General features: G+C 35.8%; 2 protein-coding genes across 5 annotated transcripts in view; one reads left to right on the forward strand and one right to left on the reverse strand.

Annotated features, from left to right (window-relative positions):
• LOC119634334 (RYamide receptor) overlaps nucleotides 1–26,902 on the forward strand; it is a 121,568-nt gene that overhangs the window by 60,917 nt on the left and 33,749 nt on the right. The window lies entirely within an intron of this gene.
• Nucleotides 1–26,902, reverse strand: part of LOC119634348 (leucine-rich melanocyte differentiation-associated protein) — a 100,977-nt gene that overhangs the window by 45,069 nt on the left and 29,006 nt on the right. The gene's annotated exons all lie outside the window — the stretch shown is intronic.

Consider the following 26,902-nt stretch of genomic DNA (forward strand, 5'->3'; position numbering starts at 1 on the left):
TTTTCTTGGTAGTTTTATAACTGATATATGCTGGAATTAATTTAGCTTTGAAAAGTTATTTAAATGATCATGTTTATGCAATAAGTTTGTGTGACGATATGTATGAGACTATCATCAATTTGCATATGTACAGTTGCGGCATAGCTATTAATTAATTAAGAAAAAAAAGCTCATTTTCCTTAACTATTGTGTTTAAAAATTTCAAGCTTTAATAAAATATAATTACCATTAGTAGCACTATATGTGATAATAACGGCTTTTTGTTTATTATAAACTTCGCATATTAACTGCAGCTATAGATTAATCGCGCTAACTCAACCGTTATTTGTTATACTAATCGCACTCTCTTAGTCGGAGCACGATAGCTATCATGCATACGATAATGATTTTGTTAAACTGAAATTATGGCTGGATTTTAACTAAACGAAATACTGAAGGTAGGGCAAGCGCTATTAATAATTAAGAAGAAGAGAGTGGTAAATAGGGCGGGAGATGTTAACACATCGCCCTTTTGCAAGACGATTAATTAATTAACTAATGTGAGAAAAGCAATTTAAAAAAAAAATTGAATGCAAAAAAGAAACATTTTTCTCGAGGATCCCAGATAGGGTAACAGAAAATCGCGCCAGACAATCTGAACTGGCTGAAGAATTTCTTGTTTGAAAGTAATAAATTTAATTCGTTTGAAGTTGCGTTGCAAGTTATACGACGAGATGATAGCTAATCACAGGTTGAAGCGGCAGATTTAATTTATGATGATTTGCGGGCATAAGCACTTTAAAGTACGGACGATGCAACTGCTATGCTACATCATCGTGTGTATAATTTTTTCCATTTACCTTTTCAAAGAGAGGGAACCGAAAAACAAATACCAACAACAACAACAACAACAACAACAACAACAACAATAGTAATAATAATAATAAAAACAACAATCACAATTAGTAACAAGAAACTTTTATCTAAACTGCATTAAATTAGTTTTGCTTATAACCACCGAATACCATTAGCGTTATTAACTCTTTACAGAGAGGAGGAGGTGAAGGCAGTTTGATGAATTGAATTGAAAACAATTTGAAAATGTTTTTGCAGATGCAACAGAAACTTTTTCTATTACCTAAGATGAAAATTGAAAATGATTTATGGATTTCAAAGCAGCATATATTTAATCCTCATCTCCCGCATTAGCTATTGACGCGATGTGATGTTATTTCAGCGCCTTCTCAAAACTAACCATACAGACATTATAAAAATGCCCATCATGTCAGATACCATTCGATCATTGCCTGTATTAGATACGCTTTGCTGTTTGCGTAACTTCAGACACCTGCATCGGTATGTGTGTGTAAATTTGTTTGAATATCTACCAAATTGAACCAAGAGAGTTTGCGATAATGTAATGATATATATATATATATATATATATATAATGTGGGCAAGAAGAAAGGTGACTTTTATAAGAGTCTGAGCTGCGACAGCATTGCAGATGTCTTTCGGACATACGTATAACTTTTACTTATTAAAGTGTAACGTTTTATTATGACAACACGATATGTTTTTCGAGTTTGGCAGAAATCTGCCAATGACCGGCCATAAAACAAGGAGAAGTTTGCATATTTTCATTAAGCTTTTAAGCGGTTCTTTGCACTGTCTATATGAATTTGTTCCAATTTAACATGAATTGCTCGTGACAGTGGAAGGGCTTGAGAAGAACAACAAAAAGCGCTTGACAGTTCTTTTAAGGACATTCACAAAAATGAAAATGATTCGGGGACTATCATTGCTTCTATCTAGAAATCAAAATTTTATTATTGATTGTAAGATTGCTTGCCTGTTATAGAATTATCGACAAGACGGACCACTGGCGACTCTTTAATAATGGACTGCTTTCAAAGACACAGGCTGGCTCAGACGCATGAAAGCACCTTACAATCCTAATCTGATTCTAAATATGGATCATTAGCGGGTGCTTTGCTGAAAAGGTTGCATCATTCGATTGATGATCATGGACAAGCAAGAAAGTTATATTCGACTGTGGTCGATCCCTCTATGCCCACCATCTCTATCTTGAAAGAAAAAAAAAGAAACCAATCAAATTGATATTTTGATACCCTATAAATCCATTGCGTGGGCGTGGCATAGTTTTCACATTTTTGTACAGATACTATAGGATACACCTGCAACTTGCTATCGTTGTGTATCTGATGTTGTTCATAAGTAAACAGCAGAGGAGGCATTTTTTTTTGCATTTGAAAACAAATTTATTCTCAGCTTGCATTGCGCCATGGGTGTGCTTTAACCTATTTGGTCCATCGTCAAATTCCAACATGCGTGCAGCAACTTTCAGTGTTTTTTGATGAAATTACAACCGACATTGTCATGTTTGTGACCCTGACAATGTTTTCCGCAGACATCACACAGTCGGACGGACGGACGGACGGACAAACGGACATGCTCTACTGGATGGAGTGTTACAAGCGTTTTAATAAAGTGCATATACCCGACCTATGCTTCGCTGTTGGTGGTTATGAAAAAGCGAATACGTTTCAATGATCGCTGACAGCATTGAAATGTTTATTTGTACAAAATAATTTCCTACTCAAATGCTGCAAGCAAATATTTGTTCGATGTTGTGTTTCGCTTCTTTTTTTTTGTATTTTTTTTCTAATTTCTGTCATTTTGCTAAAAACCTTGTTTTACCACCTTTACCACTAAATATGCAAGTACGTATGTTCGCACATGTGCGAATAGTACAATCGTACAATGACTCGTGGTAACTACTAGATGATGACACCAAATTAAAGCGTTTTAAAGAGTGGCTGCCGCAAGCACACAAGGAGACAGGCTACGATTCGAAAAAAAAGAAAAATCCAAGCATTCCACTAACCGCCAAACAAAGATGTGCTGCTGCGACCATCATCATCAGCAATAATTCAATTGATGAAAGCGAGGAAAAAAAAAAATGGATAGAAAAGAAACACTGGTCGGTTGGCTTATTTTTCCTTATCGGTTATCTATGAAGATGTATTTGTAGATGAGATGTAACTAAAGCACACGCTACTCGGTTTATTAATTACTTAACAAATGATTACATTTAACAACGGACTGAACGAGCGAGTATGACGAGTGCGACGAGGGTAAAGCCAAAGCATGCACACTTTATTGCACTTTTAAAAAAGTTAAGCAGATATGGGAATGATTGAATTCTGCCTCCCTCTCTCTCTCTCTCTCTCACTCATACTCTCACTCCCACTCCCTCTCTCTTTCTTAAAAGCAAGATTGCATTTTAATTGGAAGAAAAAAAAGTCTTGATTCATGTTATTTTTGTTTCATCTTCTAAAGTGATTTCTGGAATTTTCAGCTAAGCAGGGGGTATTCATAGATCGCTTTGAATCAGTAAAACTCTTTTCTTTTTTTTTCATTTTTGATTATTTTTCATAAGTCATCCCCGTGTGAATTCAAGTTATGATGACTTCCTATTACCACAAAAAATGGCATCTTGAATAGCCATCTTTATCGAATAAAAAAGAAAATGAAAAAAAGAAGACCCACATAGCCGTACATATGTGTATGCCTAAAAACGACGATAACATAATAACTGCATATGCTTACAAATGAAAATGTGTATAACGTGGTCAGAGATGTCAAATGTTGGATGATTTGCTGTAATTTTAATTATACTTGAACAAGTTTTGTCCAAGAATTGTGTTACTATATAAGTGGCAGTTGCAAGCCGGAAATATATATAAGCGGAATTTGTTTTTTTTTTTTCTTTTTTCTTTTTTTTGCATCTCAGCTTTAAGATACTTAATTGCATAATGGAAGACAGGTCTTTATTAATGGCATTATAAACGATAATTTTTTAACATGCGATTCGGGTTAGGAAGAGCAACGCATTCAATGCAACCTTTTTCCTCAACGCTGCATTAGACATTCCAAGAAATACTATCATTATTTTCCTTTTAATGTCTATCCCCAGGCATGGAGCAGGCTTCTTATCCATCTGAAACACAATACATGCAAACTTGTGACTAGTAGTAAAAGGTGGGAAAACTAAATTCTTCTAAAACAGATTCTACCACCCTGTCCAAGTATTGAGATGTTGAAAAAGTTGTCCTTTGAACCTTTGAATAGATCGATCTCTTTTTTGGGAAGTTTTCCGCTTAGAACAGAAGTTTCCGCTTAGGACAGAAGTTTCAGGGGGTTTTAAGCATGTGCCTGCCTGTAAAGGCTTAGTCCTGTGGTGCCCGCTGGCACCCGGAGTGTGAACGCGTTACTCACGCCCCACAGGGAGCAGGGAGGCTCCCTGCAGTTCCGAATCAAGGTCATGTGAATGGCCTGCCCTTCCATCTGACGGAGGCGAGGCCTATCTAACACCACAAATATTTAATGTTCCCGTGATTTTGGTAGCAACCACAGCCACCACGAGACTCCCCTAAGGGCCGTCCCAGTGGTCAGGTAGAGGACCCACACTACGAGGATTCTGCTGCAGCAAAAACTACAGCCAGCAATTCCCCGCAGAGAGGATCCCCTGGGCAATCTGACCCCCGCAGCATATGGTTGCATGCCAGTTAGGCCCGTCAGTTAGGCCCGTCTCGGACTGGTGACCTAAGGATAAAAGTAAAATAAAAATCAGTAATAACAATAAACAAGGAAAGCGAAAGGACCCACTCAGAGGTGCCGGTGCATAGCAGTGCGCCTCCTAAAAGAACAAAGGACAGTGAGATGAACAATTAAGAAGGTGTATAAGGGCAACTGTGCTTGGTTTTTCAAATCGGAGACGCATCAGCGAGCTAATTGGGGCTTTAGTTACAACATGTGTGAAAAGATATTCGAATTTATAATGTTTACGGTCGGACTGTGCTAATTCAAAAGGTCAATATTCGAACTCGCAGATTTAGTTTATTCCCAAATCTCGATCGTTTCTCCTCCTGTATGATCCTTATTTTCAACAAGAACATCTTTCTCTGCTCGGATGAACTCGTTTTAAATGTCGCATAGACTTAGAAATAGGTCTGAGATGGAGATAGACTGCTGGGCAGTCGCCATTACATTTGTTATTCATGACATGTGTCCATTGCCTGGCGTTTGTGTCGCCAACACGTTTCTCTCGTACGATCGCGATTAAAATGCAAGCAAGTGTTTGGGAAGCATCTACCCTGCATGCGCTTGGTTTATATATGAAAGGCACGAACGCTATTATAAATAAATTTGAATGGATTTCATTTTTCGCTCAATGATATTTTAATGACTTAGTCGCCTATATTTCTCATGACATCCACCGTAGAGACACCTACTATCCCCCAACAACAGGAATTAATATGACAAAAAAAAAAAAAAAAAAAAATATTTTATTTATCGATTTTCTCATTAAATTATTTTCATTTTCAAATTTCAAGAAAGCTTTATGCAGGAAATGAGCCGCTTGTTTGCTTGTACCTAACTTTAGCTTATCATCTTCAAACTGGTTGCGCGCCGTTTGCAAGAAATATATATAGAAAGAAGAAAAAAAAAAAAGAAGATATTTGTTTTTGATAGATGGCAACTCAAGGTCAAATAGCAATAGCAGTTAATTGTTTATTTATTTCCTTTTTTAGGATTTATGTAAATTATTGTCAAAGTTCCTCGCAAAAATTGTTACGTAAAATAGTTTCCTTTTTTTTTTTTTTTTTTTTTTTTTTTTTAATTTTTTTATTTAATTTAAAAATTTTTTAAACATTGTTAATATCAACCGTAAATGACTTGAAACATTTGCAAGCGACGACTAATGGTAGGATGAGTAACTTCAACCGCACCACTACAACTTTTATACGCGAACAGCAAGTGGTATTAAATGTGAATAAAAGCAACAATAACAAAAACCACAATAAAAGCTTAATGTCATTATGCAACTTTGTAATGCTACAATCAACCAATGCACAGTACAATGGTACCGGAATTTTCTCATCTTTGCCAATAGTAGCAGTAGCCCGGGCATGTAGGCAACAACCACAATACACAGTAACCACAAATGCGCGTGTGTGTGTTTGTTTGTTTGTTTGTTTGTTTATATATATGTTTGTATATAAAAAGTGAGAGGATATTCCCAATAATCCAACATAAATGAGAATATGTGCAGAGAAAAAGTAAGATGTCTCAACCAACTCCCAGGCATTAGACGCGCTTATCTATCTGCAAAAAAAGAAATTCCTCATCGATATGATGCTTCGTTCTTTTTCACACAATACAACACTCACACATGTTTATGCTTATGCTTAAATGTAAAGGGTGTACCAAAATGAGCCATCAGTGTAGTTTGACGCTGCAACGACCGGTTAACGTTTTGTTTATTGTATTTAAAAAAAAATTTATGAAATTTGAGAACCGGCCACTCCTTCTTCACAACTATAGGTACAACTATAAAACATGGACAACAAATCAAACGAATGAAAACATTCAACAAAACACATTCTACCGACATCGTCCTGGAATCTTTGTGAAATGAGAGCGTTTTTGGAAAGAGTTAAAGCAAGGTAGTCTCGGCTGCGGCGCAATTGTTGTTATTGCATGTTGGCCCATTCTGAGATACCCTTCAAATGCAGTTAAGCATGTCTCTGCACATATCTTTAGCGCTTTAAGCATTTAAATCAGTTGTAGGTGAATACACAAATAGGTAAAGTGTTTGCAAAATTGATTGGACTTTAAAGTAAAACACATTCAAACTTTACGGATAGATACTTCTCGAGGGCTCTTAGACACTCTTCTATCCCCATACTCCATATCCACAACCCATGCTATCGATTATCAGCTTGTTTTGATTGGAAATATTCCTTAGAAATGGAAGTTAGTTCACTTATGCGCCCACGAAAGACTGCAATTGTGGTTAAGAGATTGCAAAACCCGTAGATTGATTTTTCGCAAAACATTCAAAGTTGATTTATTTATGCTCGGTCGACTGCACGCTGCAGGAATGGATTATTGTCTACAATCTCAAAATCGTAAACATTTGTAGGGGGGAACAGATGTAACACTCAATTAGCTTTCAGTCGATAGATCGACCAAATGCAAATGCTTTAGCAGAAACTCAGTATAATAAGGGAAAGGCGGGTAGTTAGTCCCGGCTATCATGAAGATTCAAAAATTATTAAAGTTGATGGATGGGACGCATTTCAAGGCTTGATTTCAAGTGATCCGCTGATTCCTCACAACTAATAAAGAAAAGTTTAAGATTAACGGACCCCTGCTTCAAGAAAGACTAACGTAGTCTGCATTCTGGTGAATGAAACAGAAACTCATATGGGGGGAGGTAAGCAGACGAATCAGTCTATATGAAGGTGTGAGTAGGGGAGCATCGTAGTGAGACAGCCACTACATCGCCAATTATCGATGGCGGGCATACGAAATAACAATAAATTGCTAGAAAGCAATGCGAATAAAAAAAAGCCAATCAATGGACTTTTAATGGTGTTAGTGTGCGAAATATTTTATCGAAATGTGATTTTATGCACTTACGTCATTCATTCATTTTTTTTTTTTTTTTGTTTTTATTAAAATTTATTGGTGTTTGTTGAAGTGTTGGTGTGTTGGTGCGTTTTCGTGTTCGTCTTCGTCTTGGCATGTACGTGCAAACAAAATGCGTTTGTTTATGCTGTTGATTTGTTACATCGTTTGCAAATGTGTCAAATGCGAAAAGATTTCAATCGCGTTTGAATGAATTGAATACGAAATTCGCCAAATACTGCTAAAAGTACTTGAGAGACAAGAAAGAGAAACAAAACAAAGAAGAAAAAGCAAAAAAACAAAAAAAAAAATTCAAATCAAATAAAAATACGCTAAAGAGGCGGTAGCAAGCGTAATTAGATGCACACATGTCTTACGGCATTATGTTAAATACACATTACATCGCGCGCATACACACACACATGTACTATATCGCCGTTATCCGCGTCCATGATGATGATAATTATCATCATCATGAATCAAGGCATGTGTTGTTACTTTTTTTGTGCTTAATGCGTTTTCTTTCTGTATCTCGAAGCCTCGCTACAATCGCTAATATATACGTGCACACTCGCACACTCGCACACACATTCAGTCCAAACACAGATAAATGTAGTATTATTAATGTATAATTGTAACTTTGTATGCAAATAAGAGACTCTCTACGCGCCAACTTTGACTTACGATGAATTTGCGCGATTTTTTATTACATCAGTACACACACACACACACATCAGTACATTTCTTCGCGTTTTACGCTCAGATTTGCTGTGCATGCTTCAAAATAGATAAGCCCAACTTATATATATATATATGTTTTGTATGTATGTATGTACATGCATTTTGTGTTCACAATTCGTGCTGTGCTGCTAGACGTTAAAAACTCATTTATTTTGTACGACTCAACTCTCAATGTGTTTTGTTGTGCTCGTCGTTCGCTAAGGAAATTATATGATTTCATTGTCTGTTGTCTTCCCCAGGTGTACTGTCTTCTCTGTGCATGTGTACGTGTACGTGCAATTAAACATAAACAAATATTCAATTGAAATAAATTAAATTGTATTATTATTATTTGTCGGATTTTTCTCCTTTTTTATATATATATATATATATATATCTTTTTATATATCTTTTATTACCCATTTCAATTTGTTGCTTTAATTTATTTAGTTTTTCATGCGAACTATGTCAGAGACATGCTGTGTTGTTGTAGGCGGTGGTTTTGATTTATTGACACTTTCGCTCGTTAGCTCAAGTACGACTGTGGTGTACCAACTGAATAACTAACTGAACGCATAAATGTGGAAAAAAATAGCATTTTTTTTTTATTTTTACATTTTGATTGAACATTGGATGCTTATCAGACAATGCCCACAAATCAGTTACTTGATAAAGAAATGATTATCGCACAAATTATTTGTTATCTCGAAGGCTTTAGTATTTGTTTGTAGCGGGGGAGGATATTACTCGAAACTGCACAAGACATACTTACAAGCTTTCACAAAAATGTATAATTCGGTTTTGTACACCCTATCATTCGAAAAATTAGAGGTTCATGAGGCGTGAAAGGTGTACTTAAACAACATGTACAAAAGCACATTACAGACAAACAAATTATGTGCATTAAGAACAGATGGATGCTCTTCCAGTTGCATGCGTCATCATTCGAAGTAATACGGACACCATAGGCATAGGCTGATCGTCATCACTGAGACATATCACAATAATAACTTAACAAGGCTGCCTTATAACAAAGTTAATGGTGGAAAGTTGTAATGTATATGCATATATAATGCTATGGAATATCAAATTTAATGCAGAGTCACAAAATTTATGTCCTTCTCTTATGACTAGGGGAAGCGATAATCAATTTCATATCAATTTTATACTACTCCAATTTTGTATGCATTACAAAAGCACGCCTCCTGGCACCAGGGAAATGGGGAAAAAGCAAATAACTAAGAGAAGTTGCAGTTGTATGGAAATCCGGGGCCTTGGTAGCTGGCATAAAAACAAGAATAAAGAGTGGGTCAGTTGATGGTTGGTTAGAACGTCAAGTCTCAGTATAGGTTGGTTTGAAAGGGCAGTGCCGTTGTGCGAGGTAAACCTAAAAACTGAAGGTCAAGTGTATACAAGGTGATTGAGAAAAATCTCTCCCTGCAGGGCCATTCGGGAAGAGCAAGTGAGGCAAGTAGTTTGTCATTAAGCATTGTCATCTCAAGTGATATCATCTCTAAATGAAGAGTAGTAATTACAAGCGGACAAATTGTCCGTCGAGTCTCTGGAAGCTGATGGCTTCACTTAAGCAAAGTAAAAAGCGACATTTGAACTCATGCTAAAAGGCCTTCTTTTCAGTTTTTCTCTCCTACCGGTGTTTCTTTGTGCATTCAGTACGCGAAAGAGACGGAAGGACTTTGAATTAATTTCTAGCAGGGTAGGTGGGTACAGATGCAATGTTTGCAAGCACAGACATATTCTCCCAAAACTGTGTTTTGGCCGCTAGAAGAACCATTTAGAGAGCCTTGCATAACAGCAGTACCTTGCAGTAAGACAATCAAGGCTATTATTATTATTATTTTTTTTTTTTTGGTTTTTAATTGCTTCAGCTCTATTACCCGTTTGTACGAGACTCCTTCGCAATTTCAATTTTAAAGAGTATAAGACGTTTAATTTAAATGTTTGTTCATCATGTCCGCGGCCCCGGGGAAATATCGCGGCATAATGGTATTTGAACCTATCAGGAACACAATTAAGTTACCGTCTAAACGTTAACATCCAATTTGACTCAAATTTATATAATAATAATTTGAGCATAAGTTTTGGCAGCAGCAGCAGCAGCATTATTATTAACGTTAGCAAACACTTTTCCACATACAAACTTATTGTGTTAGATTTCGATGTGAATTTTGCACTTCAATAACCCCAACAAGGAAGTTAACTGACATCGCTGACAATAAGCCAAATGAATTTGCCAAAAATAAAGAAAACCAAAAACAAAAAAAAAAAAAGGTAAAAAGCGAACATGAAGGCACAACGAACATTATCTATGGCATCGACCAACCAACCTACTTTCAAATAGTCTTCGCTATGAATTAACCAAACCAAACATGTGTACTTAAGTACTTAGAGAGCGCAATAGATCGCTGAAAGGCAATTTCTCGAATAAAAGATGCTAAGAGAAGTGAAAAAAAAAACCCAAAATGAAACAAAACAAAATGAAGCATAAAACACAATAAAAGTTTTCTTTATCCATTTGATTTTTTGCTTGCCTCTGCGTCTGATTTCTCGTAATGTCTAATAATTCAATGTTTTATTATGTTATTATGAGTTTGCTGAGCGACTCTCGATGCAAAGAAATGCAAATATATATATATACATATATGTATATATTTATTGTAGTACACAGTATTTATTGCAAAGAAAAAAGCGCACAGACATGGACGGACAAGTTAACTACATTTCTCATTGCAACACCTATTAATGTCTTGGCCACGTTTTCTTTTACTTATTTTTTTCTTTCATTAGTCGATTTGGTTGCAAAAGATTTTCTTCGAGCTTCCATGAAATTGAAAATTACAATACGACGACGACGACGACGACGACGACTACAAGATTATTAGTTTGCTGGCAACAGTTAGCCAACACACTTAAGACTTAAAAATGAAAACAATGCATAAATCAGAAAAGCAAAATAAAAAAAATAAAAAAAAAAAACAGACCGAACTACCAAGAAATGTTTATCTGAGAAATTCCATCTCATTTTCTTAATGGCTGGATGGCTGGATGCCTCGATGCCTCGATGCCTGGATGCCTGGATGGCTGCATGGCTGGATGACGGGGGGTGCTTAACAGTCATTTTGTCATACAAACCTTTTTTGCTATAATTTATTCAGACTTTTCACAGCCACGTTTAACAAGGCTCTTGAAATGTGTTTTCTTTTCATCTCTTTCTCTTTCTCGCTCCCTCTTATATATTCCATTTTACAAAATGTTTTTGTGTTTTGCGCAATTTCGACTTTCATATAATTATCATCAATATGCTTGGAGTTGTGTCTAAGTGTGATAGCTAAGTAGGATACGATCTAATGGTGTCCCATTGTTGTTGCGCCTAATCTTAATAATAACCTATAGAGCATGTTTTGTGCATGTGCTTGACATTAATTGTTACAATTTTTCTTTTCAATTTTCTCTTCGTTTTCTGTGCGCTATTGACCCTCGCTTTAGTTGCCGCAAATCATTCGAATCGTATTACACACGCCTGCACTTCTGTACTTAGCTTCATGCATTTAGGTTCCCTTCTCTTTTTTTCTATTTCTATATTCATTATCGAGTACGAAGCGCGGTTCATCATCATTTCGTCTGTAACTCTTCCATGTGCTCTAAATTAACGTGAAATGGAACGATCACGTTGTAACTATGCGCATATCTCCGCGTGCACTATATTAGGAAATGAAAGACTTGGAGAAGGAAAGCTAAAACTTTGTACATATGAATGTGTGTAACATCAACAAAGGGTAAGAAGAAAGCAAGCAAAAATGAAAGAAAAGAATTCTTTTTTGAATCGTTTACCAGTGACATCTTAAAGTTTAGAACGAAAATGATTTTGAACTGATAATTGTCGCGTATATGCTGGTGTTAAGAGGAGGAGAGGTTCTGCCATTTTTACACACATTTGCTTGTGGCGTTGGGGTTGCCAATATTCGGCCCAAGGCGAACATACATTTTACATATGAAGCGGCTATTACTTTATTTCCTTATTAGCTTAATTGCTTTGCTTTTTTAAAAGCGGACGAGCGCAAGTAAAAAACTATTCAATTAATTGCATAACTAACAAATGAATCGTCGTTTAACTTACATACATATAATTGCATAAACGTGTGCGTGTGTGCGTGTGTGTTCGTACAAAATCATTTATCTCCCACTTTAGCTAGCTCTCTATTATGTATGATATCGTTTATGGTGATATGGAATTTTCGTGATTCCATATTTTTTCCCTTATGCGCGCGCAAATGAAATATCGCTTGCTCCTCATATTACCAAAAGAAGAAGAAACACATTAATAGAAAAATCGAGAAAATAGAAAACGATCCAATTATGTAGAACTCCAATTACGGTTAGAGTTATGTCATAGCGCAAAGCTTATTTAAACAACCTGACAATTAGACAGCTTTTGCTAATTTGGCAAAGGCAGCAGCCATATCTAGGGCTGACACACCTGGAAACTGTCTCTGGTCATTCTACGGGAAAATCCCAAGCATAAGATCTTACTTAGTCTGGGAGGAAATGCGTTGTTTTCTATATTTCCTTTCTTATGACCTGTCGCCTGTCACTTATGAAAGGAGATATTCGCCTTAAGGTAATAGCAATAGCATATTAACGTACAAGAACGAGTACGTGTAACACTCAAGAAGAAGAAGAAGAAGAAGAAAGTTATCTCCGGTTAGTCTTAAGTAGAGTAATCAAGAATATAAGGCTCAGCTCCGCTTCGTTCACTTTATTGTTTCTTTCTGACCTCTTGTTGTTGTGTTGTGTTAGTAAATTCGTTCAAGTGCTCAGACACACCCTTCCTCTGCAATGCCGATGTTAAGGAAAACATATGAGCGAACATAAATCATCTTATTTTATCTATATAATTAACGGAATTGTAACTCATGCGCACCTTGGTTTTAATGTGCGGTTAAAATAGAGTTATATTTATAACATCTGCGTTAATCTTCAAGACTTTATTTTAATCGCTTAATTTTCAGATTTTCTTAAACTACGAACGATAAAATTTTTTGCATGAAATAGAGAAACAAGACTTCATTTCGTTTACTCGAACACATAAAGTTATGCATAACATAAAAATCGTTTAGTAGCAACTTTAGAAGTTATTTAAAAATATAAACCGTAAAGGTGTAGAAATAACAACAAGTAGTAATTAAGCTTGAAATGATTTACACCGAATTTTGAATACCCTATGACTTTATATTATTTATTAAATTCAAATATGTAACCGGAAGAAGGACCCGTCAATATACATTGAATAGGATCTCTACTGATAATGAATGCTTCGTTCCCATCGTCTGGATATTAGAGCAAGAAAATCTCTTGATTTCTCATAGCACCACAATTAAGCACTAGTAAAGCGTAATCTCAAAAAGACCCAAGATATCGTACAAGGTCGTAATTGCAGCAAGCTCTTGTTATCTCGACCAATAAGAGATCGTGTTCACTTTGTAATTGCCTTTATAGAGGGCGTCGACTCCTAGATGAAATAAGTGAAATATTTCACACCCGGTTTGCTTTTACGGCTTACCCTTCCAAGCATAAACTCTTTGATGGTCGCAGACTTGGATGTTCGTCAGCCTGAAATACTATCGGTGTGGACGATATATTTCTTCTTATCCAAAAGTCGCCTATCTATATCTTACGCTTAAACGTCACGGCACGGTGAACGGCAAGTGCTTTGAAGCTTCGCAAGCCTGCGACGATTCAAACTTGACAAGGAAAACACGCATAAATGCTGCAATCAAACTGACATTCGTTGTTCTGCTGCACTCTACTAGCGTTTCTTTTTGCTTAGGTGGTGGTCAAGATTGATCCTTGAAGAAGTATTGCCGGCGCAATATTTGAATAAATGATAGTTGAGAGATCTTATAACAGGTTTTAAATATCCTTGTTAAGGCTTATGACCTTGAGGTGACTGTACGTCCTGCATACAACTAAGCAAGCAATAAGCAATAAATCCAGATCGATTGAAATAGAATAGCTTTGATAATTATTCCAAAAAAATTCTCAAATGTCACAAACGGATTGATAAAATTTGAGATCCTCACTGTCAGATTGTGTGTGTAAAACAAAAGTAATAAAAAAAAAAAGAAAAAACTTGTAATGTGAGCTACAAGCGTTTCGCCTATACATACATACATACATACATACATGCATGAATACTGAATCAAAATGAAAAATTACATAATTTATAAAAATGCAATATTCTCGAAATGCGTTATAGAAGTAGCTGGCGATGTTGTTGAGATGCAGACCAACATGCCACAATAACTGCACACAACTACAAGCGCAAGACCCACACTTGTTGTAACAATCTTCCAAACATAATAACTAGTGATGGCACTATTGTCGTTGGCGACAGCATTGAGGCTGCCGCTGCCGCTGCCGGCGTCGCAGCCACAGCTGCTGCTGTTGTTGTGATGCTATTAAATAAAGCCTACCAAAAAAAGCCAAAGTGGTCAGACAGCATGCATGTGTGTGATCAGCGCAAATATATCTGTAGACAAATAATAAAAAATGAAAAAAGTGAAAGGCAGATTTGCAGTTCAACATTAACGTTGAATGCAAAAATGAAAAAAAAAAAAAAGGAAAAAAAAAAAACAAATTTATGTCATTGAAAATACCGATTGAAATTCATTTTATATATGAAAATATCTCTATATGAGTGTGTATGTTGCATATATGTGAGACTGTTTGCACAAAGGCAATCAAACAGAAAAACTTAATTTGAGGCTTAAATGTTAAAATTTCAAATTCTAATTTTAACAAAAATAACTGAAGATGTGTCGTTGTCGTCCTCGTCGTCGTACGCTCACCTTCGTTTTACGTTCGAAAGTACAAAAAAAAGCAAAAAAAAAACAAAAACTCATGGAGACAAGATGGCGAAGAAATTGTGTTTAGCCATTTGTTTTTAAAATTAAAACATAAATTTTTATAATGTAATTAAAACCGGGGTTTTTTTTTTTTTTTTTTTTGGTTTATTCATTATTTCATTGTTTTATTATTTTATTTTATTACTGCTATATTCGAAGTGCGACAATACAAGCAAGCACACTCGAACTCGTTCATTACTTTATTAGTTTCTTGTGTATATGTGCGGCCAGAGACGTTACTTTAAACGCATCTACACGAACGACGAAATATTAACAAACGATTTGACCATTACCGACTCGACTAATCTATATGTTTACCTTGACGTTTAAAGAAAAAAAAAAAAAAAAAAATAAAAAAAATAAATAAATAAATAAATTTATATATGAAAATTATGAAAATTTTGCAAACGATTGCATTTATGGCAAATGTGTGCAAAATGTTTTCCATGTTAATAAATCTTTCGAATATTAAAGAATATTTAAAGATTATTTATTTAATTAACAATTACAACAAAAACGTTAATTCATATCTTAATATTTTCAACATTAAACACAACTCTGACGCCCCAAATCATCATATTCATGGATATTGCTCTTAATATATATATGTGTGTGCGCATAGTGTAACGCAATGTAATCTAACATAATATCGTTGATTCCCTTTGCTCATACTTGCCTTGCCGCACTTATCGCATATCGCACACACTAACTTACATTAATTTAAGCAATTTTTACTTCAAGCTTTTCCTAATCGTGATAAGAAATGTAATGCTTTCATATATTGTTACGCATACAAGCAATGGGATATTGATTTACAATTTCAGGTATGTGGGTGAGGAGTTTAGTTCCTTTAGAGTTATATCGAAAGTGACGGTTCGGACATTCGCATAGACTTTCTAAGTAGTATTAAGAAATTATTATGCCTCGCTGTAGAGAGAGAGAGAGAGAGAGAGATAGAGAGAAATGTCTCTCAAAGGTCATGTTCTAGAGATTCCTTTTGCTATTATAGACCTTTTTGTCGTCTGATTCCTTGCTTCACTACCTGCTGAAGCTTTTTTTCTTACCCTTGCTTCTGCTTACTCACTCTTTTGCGACTTACGCTAAAGAAGCACTCTATCGAATTACTTATGTCGTTGAGACCTATAACAGAAAACGGACAGACGGATCGGGTCAAGGATCGGCCTGTGGATCCTCTACTGTGGAACAGCAAGCGGATGTTTTGTGGTGCAATTTCAAATTTTGATAATCTCCTTATTTCTTGGGCATTTTCATTCCACCATTTATTGCCTATCTTACCTAATCTCTTCACTTGACTTGAAAACTGAAAGAAATTCCTTGTCATGGATTATCTGCAAGCCAATGAAAATTAATCTGAACACATCTAAGAAGATTCAAAGCTCGCTTAGTTTCACGTTACTTTCTTGCCGGTCTTGCGATATAAGCATTCACTTGCGCTTCCCTCAAATCAGATTGAAAGCAAAGATAAAACGTAACGTAACCTAACCTCACCATTATGCGGTTTTATAAAATAGATGAGTCCTCTTCATCGAGATACTGTGTTAATTATTTTGCGAAGCATTCAGTTCATGCAATCCCTACACACCGCTACGGATAGCACATGTACATGTGAATGAGTAGAGTATTAAGTGCACTATAATGGTTTTTCAATAAATTAATTAATGAATTTGTTGTGTGGAGAATTCTTGAAATGAAATCTGTATTATATTTAAAAGGGAATAAAATAAATAACTGTGAGAGAAAGAGAAAGAGAGAGAGAGAGAGCTAGCTGTTAATGCTATAAATGGGTTAGGTAGGTAGGTGACCATAAACAACATTGTAAGCTTCGTATGGTGTATTAACCCAATAAATGTTCCTCAGTATAGTGCAATGCATTTAAAATGCAGAAAGAGGCGAAGATCTATCTCAAAAGCAAACGCACGCACACACGCACGCACGCACGCACGCACGCATACACACTATTAAAGTCATATACACCGTCATAAACTGGTGTAGTGTAATAAAGGGAAAGAAGAAAAAAAGCCGAAAGATAATAAAACCGAATCGAATGCTGGGCGTAACATCAGGTAATGTCGGTTTTTGCAGATAGTGTATGTTTTACACAACACATAAACGCCCATAAAGCTTACACGTTCATCGAACAAAACGCACATTTACGACTACGACACATACTTATTATATTAAACAAAAGCATTCACATAATGATTGCAGCAATGCCTGCTGCCCAGCCATGTGATGCAAATAAAACTGATACAAATTGTCGATATTGCTTGCACGTGGAAGAAGAGCGAGTTACTTACCCCCCTTCCCCCACTTGGCTTGGTGGTTGCGAGAGATGATGATGATATTTATAAGCTACAAAATTATGACTTTATTTGTTGCTGGTGCTGCTGGCATACCTATATAATATAATCTCTCTTCTTCTTCTTCTTCTTCTAGTGTGTAAAACATCATCCATTCAGTTAAGCGATTTTTATAATATCAATGCACATACACACACACACACACAAACACACACATAGTGCATATTGCTTTGCATTGATTGTATATTATACGTACGGAGAGATGTTGTTCTGAAGATTACTTTTTCAAATTTGATCAATCAGCCTTGATGCGTTATTGTTGAAATTTTGATAAAACTATTTGTGTTGATTTGTTCATTTAAATCTTACATTATATTAATTAAGCCTAATGTGTGTCTTACACACGAGAATGCCTGTAAATTATTTATCTAAATCAAGCGACAATTACGTTTATGGTCGGCACTTTAATGAGTCTCTACTCTACTCTCAACGTCAAGAGTTATAGAATTTTAATTATGATAGTTGTTCATCTAATACATGACTATATGTGAGAGATGTTATCGCGTTATTTTCTTGTGTTTGTTTGGTGCTTCCTAAGAGTAAGAGTAACCCAAAGCAGTTGCCCAAACCCAAAGCTATACCTAATTGATTAAGAAATTAATAAATTGCACTCGGCTTGGTGTCCTTGGGTTGGGCTCAAGTTTTCAAGCCCTGTTAGTGGCTTTTAGCATATATTCTTGTGTGCCAAGTACATAATTCATGTGTTAACAAAACCAAACATAATCCCTTTGGGATGGTCATAGAAGATCTCCATCTCTTTCCCTCATTTTTCAATTTTGAATTTTATTACAATCTAAAATTTCACCGATTATCCAGCTTACAAAAGCTCAAGACAGATGTTGAAGGAGTCCTTATTAAACAACTTCTCAAGACTTTTGAGCAAGCAGTTAGTAGTAACAAAAAGTTTTTCATTAAAAGTTTCAAAATTATTTTCCCAAGTTGTTGCTCATTATCTATATATATATGTATCTATCTGCATGCATGTTTGTTTAACTATCGCTATTGTAGTTCTCGTAGGCGGGCTTTGGCAAGTGCTCATCTTTGTTAAGTGCGCCCTCTTAACCTCAATAAAAGCGCGAGATATAAAACATAAAAGCACTGAAAGAATACCGCACAACACAGAATACATTTCAAGTAAGAAGAAATGCGGTAAAAAGTCTTGCGATAAAAAAACAATTTTCGCTAATGTTAAAAATTAAATAATAAACAATTCGTCTCGTGTACGTCTTTTACGCGTACGCAGTATTACATGAAGATTGCTCGGGCCTTTGATGAAATATTGGCGAGGGGTTAAAGAATACTTTCTTACTTTAGATGACTGGTTCTTTTTTCTTACAATTAGTGATAATTGAAAGACACAGTCAGAATTCGTCCTTGAAAAAATATCTTTCCTTTCACACTTAGGTTAACATTTCTCCTTAGCGTAACATTTTAATAACTAAAGAAGCGATAAGAAGGCACGGCACAGTTCTTTGCCTTTTGGGAAAGCTCCTGCTTAAGATGGAAAGAAAAGTGGAAAAATCCTGAGATTAAGTTTTCAAGGTATTCCTCTATGGGTTCTAAAGGTCCCTTTAATGGATATGTCGGTCGATTATCGCACAACATTTACTTGAAACAATATATGTCAGATTTGATAGCAGCTCGTGAGTAGTCGTCCAAACTAGAAATTCTGATGTGCCTTAGGTGATTTTTGACTTGCGAGAGAACAAATTTTGGAAAATTTTCTACAACAGAGCAGCAAATTTTTTTTTATTAAACGCATGCATTGCAAAGGATTGATCGGGACTTTTGTAAGCTGGCGTAAACTAGACTTTGCTCTGATCTTTTGCAAATTTCGCGCTGATCTTAGGCGATATTTCTATCCCGTTTTAGATCAAAATCTGTTCTGGGTGTGTCTATGAACGGATCACGCCATTCCCTTTGCAGACCTTTCCTCCTACCAGTTGTAAGCATGTTCGAGTCTACTTGCAAAATAGATTTGTTGCCAAGAATTTGGAATATATTTGTCAGGTTCGGAATTTTCGCGACCACGATCCACATATGTGGCCCCTGATCCGAACTTACAGATGCTGTAGACGGAAAAAGAATTTTATCCCCTTTCTCATACTTCAATACAAGACTCGCAAGTTTTTGAGTAAAAGCTTTGCGATTTTCAATCGAAACTTCTAGAAAAGATTGAAACGGTCAGTTAAACTCTAATGTAAATCTTTTTAAATAGTTTTCGCGCCAACTTAAGCCGATACTTACTGATTGTCATTTCGCAGCTATGCAAATAGCCAAAAACATAAGCAATCAATTTTGATATTCATTATTGCAATGATTGTTGCACTCTTTAAGCGATCTCCGAACCATGCTTGCAAGTTTAACAATAACAAGCAAGCGTTGTGTAAATAAATTATATACCCCCTGTAGTGTGTAAAATAAATTATGTCTTAATGTAGCGAAGATGTGCTGCCGTTTGAGTACAGTAGTCGCCTGCTCTGACAGATGCGGGTGAAAATGATAAGCTTGACTGTTTAACCGACTTAAACCGGCAAATAGCACTGTTAATAAATCTGTGAACGTAATCGCGCTCAACTGGTGGCGTACGAGGAAAGCAATAGGAATGTGAAAAAAAGAAAGAATAGAGAAAAAACCTAACGTAACCCATTTCTCGCTCACTCTTACATACTTAAAATTATTTACACGCTCTTTGAATAGTTAATGATGCCATAAAAGATTTATGCTTAAGTGTATCCAAACTAACTACGATCGTGTGTGCATAATGGCGGAGGTGTGCAATGCAAATTTGAAGACTCTGTGTTCAGCAGCAGTGTAAGCATAAATTCTCTGAATGCTTGCTTGTTGTTAGCTTTCACTAAAATTACAAACAATCAAATCACTCTGTTTCTGTTGCCCTACTCTCCTCCATTTTCCGCCCTCGTCCGTTAATACCTATTGTTGTATATTGTGTGTGCGATAGCACGCAACCCTTTGGAGATTGCAAACGAAATCAATGAAAATCCCTTTCCATCGGCACGCGATTTTTGCTAACGTATATTAATGAATGGGAGCGGAGAAGAAAGGAGCTTATCATGTTTGTAAACTGTTTTTAAAAGTATTGTTTAGGAAAGTTGTTAACAGGCTTTAGGTGAATTAATATTCATTTTCAAGAATCGTTTGAAGAATATTTTGAGTTAATTGAGCAGAATATGTTGTGCAACTAAACCCGACCCCCTTTCATATCAATACGGCCTTGATCAGGTAGTTTATCCGCTTCTTTTATCTATCATGTCGAACGTACATGTTCGCACTTTGTCATCGCTTGCAGTTGAACCGTAAACGAGAGTACATGCGACGAGGGTGAAAGTGTTTCAATTAAGAGAATAAAGGATTTTCCCACGATTTCGTTTAACTTTTTTGCGTACCTGCGTTGCATGCTGCTGCATGTTGATTTGATAGAAACCTCTTTTGTGGAATCATTTGTGACGATAAAAAATGTCACACACTTTTTCTCACACAATTTTCACATATTGTGTGCGCGGATTAAAGCAAATGTCTGCATATGTGTATACAGCTTATGCACACACACATGGCTTTCACTTTGGTAATTGAAACATTTTAAACTTGTTTGTATATATCACCAAGTCAAAAGGTGACTACGAATATTTCACTGTTGCGTGTACCTATCTTCATTTCAAAACAATTTTGAATAGCTCTGTCAATATTCTATTAATGTTATCTAAATGATTAGGCAACTGAAGCGTGATTAGTAGCATATATATATATGTCTCCGGAATATGTAGCCTAATGGTAGATACTTTGATAGAACGGCATACACATGTCAGGCGGGCATCCTGAAAGCCGATAAACGACAATTGATTTTTGATATTCGAGAAGAAATCTTTTCGTATAAGTAAAAGTTTTCGGAACTTTTCAAACATAACATGCTTTAGAAGTGGTTCATTTCGTTGAAGTGCATCAACTCTCTACTATGCTGTACTCTGATTGAACGCGACGTTCCTCTCTCATCTAGGAAAATATATATGCAAAGGGCACTAATGGTTTTGAATAAATTTATTTTAATAAAAAACCTTGCAGCCCATAACGTACAAGCACGACATCCACCGTCCGTCAAACGAGTAAATAATTTCCATGTTTCCATATTTCGTTTTCATTCCAACATTGCTTCACTGGGTTAGTAGGATAAGAAAATGCTCGTTAATTAACCTTCTAGACCAACCTGATGACTGACATTCTTATTACTATAGAAGAACACTATAGAAATAATAAACAAAAAGCAGAATTGTTTTCTGCTCTATAAACAGATATATATACAGATTGTGTGTATGTGACTCCCGCTAAGGCCGACAATAATAGAATACAGGAGTATGTGATTAAATTCTTCCTACAGCTACAGGAATGTAATTAACTTGCAATCTATTACTTAACCCGACCTAAGGATGAGGATGCCTTTTGCTGACCTACTAACCCACGATTCATATTTCATCCTGGACACAGTCAAAAAAAATTATAAACAAATCTTCTCTGTTAGAGAACATTAATAAAAAACACATACACGCACAAATTAGCTTCTTCAGGCTACATATACTCAATTCTACCAGTGGGTGCGTAAATCCGAGGGGCTATAAAGCTGAGTTATGCCAACACACACACACAGGCTGTTTTCCTATAAATTAGCAAATTGACAGGAAAAAAAAAGTTCTTGGAAATAAGGGAAAATCTTACGTATTTCACTCACTATTCGTTATTCAACATATTCACCGCTACCGCTCAAGAAGCGAGTTTGGCTATGATCTCGTACAAAGCGATTATTTATTTTAATTTATTTCACTTTCCCTCACAGAGTTTTTCCGTTAGAATAGAGAGAGATAGAATGTTTTTCGTACTACAGCGGGAAAAACACTATGTGTATATATATATGTGTGGTATATGAAACAAATTCCTTATGTTCATATGCGTATGCAAAGTGTTTGGGGTAAATTAAAATTCGAACCAAGTTTGAGATCGGACGAACATGAAAAGCAACGGCAGATGATAGATGCTTAGTGTGGCGGCACTTTTATGTGCTTCAACCCACATGCTAGACACATTGCTATTACGTGTACAAGTTCGTAGAGTATTTTTTTCCGTATAGAACTTTGAATGACCTAACGTGGCCCATGTTAAGCCTATTGAAAGCCACCTTGCATAAGACCAAAAAAAGCTTAGTAGGGGGTGACGAAAGTTGGGTCGCACATGACTGTATTTGGCGGAAAAGAATTTGATCCAAGATAGATGACGGTTCACAAGCGATTGTTAAATCCAGATCGACGTCAAGTATAGTAACATTTTATGTTTGACGGACTTGGAAAGCAATTCGATGTCACGATCTCTTCCTGGTCGGCCAGAGGATTAATTCCGTTACCCACTATCCAGCCACGTGTAATGTGATTAAAGTGCGTTTGGTGGAGACGAAGTGTCCAGGACTTGATCAGCAGAAAAGTCTTTATCTTCTGCCACGACGCTCTCTGAAATCACAGATGTTTAATAATTCGGGTTGAGAGGCTTTTGGATGGGAAAGCTAATCCTTGCACTATCATCACATAACTTAACGATGCTTACATCGTTCCCAAACAAAATCGCTTTGTTCAGCTGTCCATTTACAATGCTAGCAAAAAGTTAATAGATCAGTAAGCTATATACATATATGTAGTGCAATTTAAAATATAGGAAAAAATATTCTTCTGACGCGAACTGTGTATTTAGCTGCTACTTACGTAACAGAAATGTAGCGAAAGCATCTAAATCCACATAACGTTCTCCGCGGTCGCGGAAACTATATCATCTGAAGAGTAGTACACATGTACATATTAGCTTTCTAAGCCTACAGCATACATTAGGCAGAGTGATGTGGACAAAAACAAAAATAAATAAATATGTAACGGGGTTGGGTGGGAAGACACTAATTTATTCAATTTTCAAGCTTGGAATCTACATTTTCTCTCGCTACAACGAAGAAAACAAATAAGAAAAATATTATTCAAATTTTGTACGTAAACCGCTATTCCACTTTTGGAAAAGAAATAAAACGGAGCCTGATTGAAACGACTCGAAGCGGAGGGGGGGTGCACCAGTGCTTAGATCAGCAACAACCATAGTTAAATATGAGAAATGTTAAAGTTCACCTAATGTTCGCTGCCACTGGGATAGTGGCAACAATATTCAGATTGCACTCTATCGGTTGTGTTTTCTTTGCTGTAAATTTTGTTTGATTTATGTGTTTGTCGCTCTGCAGTATGGTTGACTGCAGCAGTTAAAGAAGCATCCAAAGATTTAGCTTAATTGCAGAAAATAATAATAACAAAAAAAAAAAAAAAAAAGCAAAAATGCTGTTGTTGTTTGTTTGTAAGGAAAAGGAGCGAGCAGCGAGCAGCGAGCAGCTCCTCTTTGTAATTATTTATTATCTGTATTTAATTCGGATAAAGAAAACAGAAAAACCAATCGCTTTTCGTTTTTCAGATGCTTTTGTTTTCGAATAAACATACATTTGAAGATTATGTAGTGTTTGTTTGTTGTATTTAACGATCGATTCTTTGATCATGCTTCAGAGCGTTAAATTTTTATGGATGAGTTGTGTTTAGATGACTTTATGTTGGCAATCAGTAGACACATTCAAATCTTGCATGCTGGCAGAGTGGTGTCGTACGCTATTGCCGATCACTTCGTTCATAGTCATGTTACACAATTTCACGTGGTTCACTTTCGCTTATGCCTAAGAAGTGCAACACATGCATACATGCATACATTTCAATGACTTCTATTGTGGTCGTTGTTGCGGCTAGTTTGGCACAAATAGTCAAACATATTTGTTTATATGCATATATGCATATATATACATTGTGTGTAGTATAAGAGACATGAAGGCTGCTGCAGAATAATTTTTGAGAGCAGCATTAAAGTCGATGCATGTACATGTACGCTTAGCTAGTTTACTATTTGTGAATGTGAGCCGCGGTTTAAATCAAGCACTGATCTACACCAATGACATGATCTTTGCGTATTATTTGGAAATATTTGTTATTCGCAAAGAAGAGGGCGCCACCACCACCGTTACTGAAATCAGATATAGCCTAAGAAATATGAGTGCTATCTCTCTGCTCCAATTATCTGAACACTTCACTGCGTTTTCTACAATTAAGTTAAGTTAATACTTGATTGAAGGCAGGTTCGCTTGCGTGTGCGGTTAATAATTGTTGGGTCACCTTAGTATGGCATTTTATCGTTTGATCCGGCTTTTCTTTATGACTGACTTCACTAATTGTCGAAACCTCTGCAACAACGAATATTTTTTCCTTGTAACTTTTATTTTAAATTCACGGGAACTTTAATTTCTTCTTCTTCTTTGCTCTTGAGTCGCTTTTAATTGCTCGTACAATTCTTTTTAAGCTGCTGCAGCAGCTTTATTTCTTCGAACTGATAATTTTTTGATAATTTATTTGCTTTTTGTGATTTCGTACGGGTTTCGTTACATAACGATAACAGACAGAGCTACGTTGCTATGCATCCGATATTTAGACTTTCAAAAAACTTTTATTTTTAATGACCGGTTAGCTCAAAAGCAGGTAGCTGAACGTAGCTGGCCATTCTTAAGGCATCATTTCGTTTCATTTACATATATTTGCACATACACAAGCTTAACTTAATCCTTTGCATTTATAAGCCACCAGCATATGATCACTACGATCATCAATATAATATGATGACCCCCTGACGTTACGTACTGCTGTCGGTTTATCTTGACTTTAATCTCATCGGCTGTTGAAAGGTGTTTCTTTATGGCTCATAAAAAACTTAAGAAAAGCAAAAAAACCCTACCAGATGTTTTATTTAAATTCAATTTAACTTGTAATTGCAAGTCATTGATGTGTATTCACACACTTGATAATACATATAATTTAATGATGTCTGTTAAAAGAAACGAATGCATTGCATTGCGCCATCAATGAAAATTATTTCAACACTAAAATCTTTAAGGGCAATTAAAGTTTTTATTACGAGAATCAAATTAAAGTCTTTGTTAGACTTAAGAATTACTCTGTACGCCGAATACAAGACATAAGCACATACGTTTTGAAAATTCCGGATAAGAATTAAAAAATGTTATTGATTTCGTTGCTGCTGGACGGTCAGGTCGGTTGATTGATGGAAACGTATACTTTTAGGCAAAAAAACCGCATTTATGAAAACGTTTCACACAAATTGTAACCAGAAGAAGAATACTATCGCGCTTGTCTTGACATTTAAATCGAACGATATATTCGAGGACTACACTTAGTTTTCTATAAAATTACAACAACAAGTTTTCTATAAAATTCCATACAATTTCTAAAGAAGTAAAACGAGGATGACAGAATTACGTGCAACAGATACGAAAGGTTTGGATATATTACATTCGCCCTGGACTCTCTTGCTGCTTACTATAATTCTTCCATACCTTTCTCTTTTTCGCGGGGATAATCGATTAACTGTGATATCTATGCAACTTTTTATTATTCTATTATATAAACGTATTTATTCTTTGTTTGTGTTTGTTTTCTAGGTTTGCAACGAATTGTTCCAACTTCCAAGGCGCATTGCATTTGTTCCTTTCCTAATGTATATCTTAATGGAACAATGAAAAATTCCGATGGACAGGTATGAGCAACTAGTGTATTAACTGGCATTTCTCATTATGTTCACGAAACAACACCAATGCACACCTAGATGACATCAAATTTTTAATCATATTCATTCATATTTTATTTTTGTAATTTAAATTTTCATTTAATACATCAATTTATATCATCTAAAAAAACATTATAATCGCAAAACCAATTGTATATAAACCAACCATAATAAAACAATAGCTTTTTTTAAATAAATAGAATAATAATTAAATTTGTTTAGTAATTCGTTTGCAAGCAAGCAATGTAAGTATAAATATGTAGACAAAGGTCTACATTTTCTACGGACAAAACATTTTCTACGACGTCATTGTCTACATGAGGGGGAAAATGTAGATAATGCATGTAGGCAATGACGTCATACGTAGATAATGTTTGTATGTGTATACATTCACTAATGGAAATGTTGATGACATTGCAATGTTTATATACAACGTGTTCAGCAACATAATGTTGCCCAAAAATATGGTAAGGCATATGCATGCTTTTTGCAAAAACGGAAACTTTAAAGCACTCTAGCGGCCGTATTACGCCCTGTAGGGGCGTGGTTACACTTGGAATCCGTTGGGGCCGACCCAAGGAATCGAATGGACCCAGTCCCGATGTCCTAGGACCGCTAGGAACGCCAATAAACCGCCTCAAAGTTGGCCATTTTCACGTTTTTGCATAGAACGGTCAGAAATATTTGAAAAAT

This window comes from Glossina fuscipes, unplaced genomic scaffold (assembly GCF_014805625.2).
Source record: "Glossina fuscipes isolate IAEA_lab_2018 unplaced genomic scaffold, Yale_Gfus_2 3, whole genome shotgun sequence".
Taxonomy (NCBI): domain Eukaryota; kingdom Metazoa; phylum Arthropoda; class Insecta; order Diptera; family Glossinidae; genus Glossina; species Glossina fuscipes.